The 5,000-nt window shown below is 47.2% G+C and overlaps 1 protein-coding gene across 6 annotated transcripts in view; it reads left to right on the top strand.

Moving 5' to 3' along the window:
• Positions 1-5,000, top strand: part of LOC129843434 (highly divergent homeobox-like) — a 40,791-nt gene that overhangs the window by 27,444 nt on the left and 8,347 nt on the right. The window lies entirely within an intron of this gene.

Genomic DNA, 5,000 nt, shown 5'->3' with positions numbered 1-5,000 from the left:
ACTACTACTACTACTACTACCCAGTTACTACATCACTACAGACCTCCCCTAGTATACAGGTAGGGGTTACTACTACTACTACTACTACTACTACTACTACTACTACCCAGTTACTACAACACTACAGACCTCCCCTAGTATACAGGTAGGGTTACTACTACTACTACTACTACTACTACCCAGTTACTACAACACTACAGACCTCCCCTAGTATACAGGTAGGGGTTAATACTACTACTACTACTACTACTACTACTACCCAGTTACTACAACACTACAGACCTCCCCTAGTATACAGGTAGGGTTACTACTACTACTACTACTACTACCCAGTTACTACAACACTACAGACCTCACTTAGTATGCAGGTAGGGGTTAATACTACTACTACTACTACTACTACCCAGTTACTACAACACTACAGACCTCCCCTAGTATACAGGTAGGGGTTACTACTACTACTACTACTACTACTACCCAGTTACTACAACACTACAGACCTCACTTAGTATACAGGTAGGGGTTACTACTACTACTACTACTACTACTACTACTACTACTACTACTACTACTACCCAGTTACTACAACACTACAGACCTCCCCTAGTATACAGGTAGGGTTACTACTACTACTACTACTACTACTACCCAGTTACTACAACACTACAGACCTCCCCTAGTATACCGTTAGGGGTTAATACTACTACTACTACTACTACTACTACTACTACACAGTTACTACAACACTACAGACCTCCCCTAGTATACAGGTAGGGTTACTACTACTACTACTACTACTACTACCCAGTTACTACAACACTACAGACCTCACTTAGTATGCAGGTAGGGGTTAATACTACTACTACTACTACTACTACCCAGTTACTACAACACTACAGACCTCCCCTAGTATACAGGTAGGGGTTACTACTACTACTACTACTACTACCCAGTTACTACAACACTACAGACCTCACTTAGTATACAGGTAGGGGTTACTACTACTACTACTACTACTACTACTACTACTACTACTACTACTACTACCCAGTTACTACAACACTACAGACCTCCCCTAGTATACAGGTAGGGGTTACTACTACTACTACTACTACTACTACTACCAGTTACTACATCACTACAGACCTCCCCTAGTATACAGGTAGGGGTTAATACTACTACTACTACTACTACTACTACTACCCAGTTACTACAACACTACAGACCTCCCCTAGTATACAGGTAGGGGTTACTACTACTACTACTACTACTACTACTACTACCCAGTTACTACAACACTACAGACCTCCCCTAGTATACAGGTAGGGGTTACTACTACTACTACTACTACTACTACTACCAGTTACTACATCACTACAGACCTCCCCTAGTATACAGGTAGGGGTTACTACTACTACTACTACTACTACTACTACTACTACTACTACTACCCAGTTACTACAACACTACAGACCTCCCCTAGTATACAGGTAGGGGTTATTACTACTACTACTACTACTACTACTACTACTACTACTACTACTACCCAGTTACTACAACACTACAGACCTCCCCTAGTATACAGGTAGGGTTACTACTACTATTACTACTACTACTACCCAGTTACTACAACACTACAGACCTCCCCTAGTATACAGGTAGGGGTTAATACTACTACTACTACTACTACTACTACTACACAGTTACTACAACACTACAGACCTCCCCTAGTATACAGGTAGGGTTACTACTACTACTACTACTACTACTACTACTACTACTACTACCCAGTTACTACAACACTACAGACCTCACTTAGTATACAGGTAGGGGTTACTACTACTACTACTACTACTACTACCCAGTTACTACAACACTACAGACCTCACTTAGTATGCAGGTAGGGGTTAATACTACTACTACTACTACCCAGTTACTACAACACTACAGACCTCACTTAGTATACAGGTAGGGGTTACTACTACTACTACTACTACTACCCAGTTACTACAACACTACAGACCTCACTTAGTATACAGGTAGGGGTTAATACTACTACTACTACTACTACCCAGTTACTACAACACTACAGACCTCCCCTAGTATACAGGTAGGGGTTACTACTACTACTACTACTACTACCCAGTTACTACAACACTACAGACCTCACTTAGTATACAGGTAGGGGTAAAACTACTACTACTACTACTACTACTACTACTACCCAGTTACTACAACACTACAGACCTCCCCTAGTATACAGGTAGGGGTTAATACTACTACTACTACTACCCAGTTACTACAACACTACAGACCTCCCCAGTTACTACAACACTACAGACCTCACTTAGTATACAGGTAGGGGTAAAACTACTACTACTACTACTACTACTACTACTACCCAGTTACTACAACACTACAGACCTCCCCTAGTATACAGGTAGGGGTTAATACTACTACTACTACTACCCAGTTACTACAACACTACAGACCTCCCCTAGTATACAGGTAGGTGTTAAAACTACTACTACTACTACTACTACTACCCAGTTACTACAACACTACAGACCTCACTTAGTATACAGGTAGGGGTTACTACTACTACTACTACTACTACTACTACTACCCAGTTACTACAACACTACAGACCTCCCCTAGTATACAGGTAGGGGTTAATACTACTACTACTACTACTACTACCCAGTTACTACAACACTACAGACCTCCCCTAGTATACAGGTAGGGGTTACTACTACTACTACTACTACTACCCAGTTACTACAACACTACAGACCTCCCCTAGTATACAGGTAGGGTTACTACTACTACTACTACTACTACTACTACTACTACCCAGTTACTACAACACTACAGACCTCCCCTAGTATACAGGTAGGGTTACTACTACTACTACTACTACTACTACTACTACTACCCAGTTACTACAACACTACAGACCTCCCCTAGTATACAGGTAGGGTTACTACTACTACTACTACTACTACTACTACTACCCAGTTACTACAACACTACAGACCTCCCCTAGTATACAGGTAGGGTTACTACTACTACTACTACTACTACTACTACTACTACTGCCCAGTTACTACAACACTACAGACCTCACTTAGTTTACAGGTAGGGGTTATACCTCCCCTCTTTCTTCCTCTCCCCTCTTTCCTCCTCTCACCTCCTCTTTCCTCCTCCCTCCGCCTCTTTCCTCCTCACCTCTTCTCCCCTCTTTCCTCCTCACCTCTCCCCTCTTTCCTCCTCCTCCCTTCTCCTCTTTCCTCCTCACCTCTTCCCTCTTTCCTCCTCCCCTCTCCCCTCTTTCCTCCTCACCTCTCCCCTCTTTCCTCCTCACCTCTTCTCCCTTCTTTCCTTCTCCTCTTTCCTCCTCTTTCCTCCTCCCCCCTCTTTCCTCCTCCCCCTCTTTCCTCTTTCCTCCTCACCTCTTCTCCCCTCTTTCCTCCTCACCTCTCCTCCTCACCTCCCTCCTCTTTCCTCCTCACCTCTCCCCTCTTTCCTCCTCACCTCTTCTCCCTTCTTTCCTCCTCCTTCTCCTCTTTCCTCCTCCCTTCTCCTCTTTCCTCCTCCCTTCTCCTCTTTCCTCCTCCCTCCTCTTTCCTCCTCCCTCCTCTTTCCTCCTCCCTCCTCTTTCCTCCTCCCCCCTCTTTCCTCCTCCCCCCTCTTTCCTCCTCACCTCTCCCCTCTTTCCTCCTCACCTCTCCTCCTCTTTCCTCCTCACCTCTCCTCACCTCTCCCCTCTTTCCTCCTCACCTCTCCTTCTCTTTCCCCCTCACCTCTCCACTCTTTCCTCCTCACCTCTCTTCTCTTTCCCCCTCACCTCTCCCCTCTTTCCTCCTCACCTCTCCCCTCTTTCCTCCTCACCTCTCCTCCTCTTTCCTCCTCACCTCTCCCCTCTCCCCTCTTTCCCCCTCACCTCTCTTCTCTTTCCCCCTCACCTCTCCTCCTCTTTCCTCCTCACCTCTCCCCTCTCCCCTCTTTCCTCCTCACCTCTCTTCTCTTTCCTCCTCACCTCTCCCCTCTTTCCTCCTCACCTCTCCCCTCTTTCCTCCTCACCTCTCCCCTCTTTCCTCCTCACCTCTTCTCCCTTCTTTCCTCCTCCCTTCTCCTCTTTCCTCCTCCCTCCTCTTTCCTCCTCCCCCCTCTTTCCTCCTCACCTCTCTCCTCTTTCCTCCTCACCTCTCCCCTCTTTCCTCCTCACCTCTCTTCTCTTTCCTCCTCACCTCTCCCCTCTTTCCTCCTCACCTCTCCCCTCTTTCCTCCTCACCTCTCCCCTCTTTCCTCCTCACCTCTTCTCCCCTCTTTCCTCCTCACCTCTTCTCCCCTCTTTCCTCCTCACCTCTTCTCCCTTCTTTCCTCCTCCTCCTCCTTCTCCTCTTTCCTCCTCCTCCTCCTTCTCCTCTTTCCTCCTCCCTTCTCCTCTTTCCTCCTCCCTTCTCCTCTTTCCTCCTCCCTTCTCCTCTTTCCTCCTCCCTTCTCCTCTTTCCTCCTCCCTCCTCTTTCCTCCTCACCTCTCCCCTCTTTCCTCCTCACCTCTCCTCCTCTTTCCTCCTCACCTCCCCCTCTCCCCTCTTTCCTCCTCACCTCTCCCTCTCTTTCCTCCTCACCTCTCCCTCTCTTTCCTCCTCCCTCTTCTTTCCTCCTCCCTCCTCTTTCCTCCTCACCTCTCCTCCTCTTTCCTCCTCACCTCTCCCTCTCTTTCCCCTCACCTCTCCCTCTCTTTCCCCCTCTCTCTCCCTCTCCTCCTCCCTTTTCTTTCCTCCTCTTTCCTCCTCCCTCTTCTTTCCTCCTCCCTCCTCTTTCCTCCTCTTTCCTCCTCACCTCTCCCTCTTTCCCCCTCACATCTCCCCTCTTTCCCCCTTCACATCTCCCCTCTTTCCTCCTCACCTCTCCCCTCTTTCCTCCTCACCTCTCCCTCTTCTTTCCTCCTCCCTCCTCTCTCCTCCTCACCTCTCCTCCTCTTTCCTCCTCAC

Source organism: Salvelinus fontinalis, unplaced genomic scaffold (assembly GCF_029448725.1).
Source record: "Salvelinus fontinalis isolate EN_2023a unplaced genomic scaffold, ASM2944872v1 scaffold_0136, whole genome shotgun sequence".
Lineage (NCBI taxonomy): Eukaryota > Metazoa > Chordata > Actinopteri > Salmoniformes > Salmonidae > Salvelinus > Salvelinus fontinalis.
The sequence above is the reverse complement of the archived record's forward strand: the minus strand, read 5'-3'. Positions and strand labels throughout refer to the sequence as shown.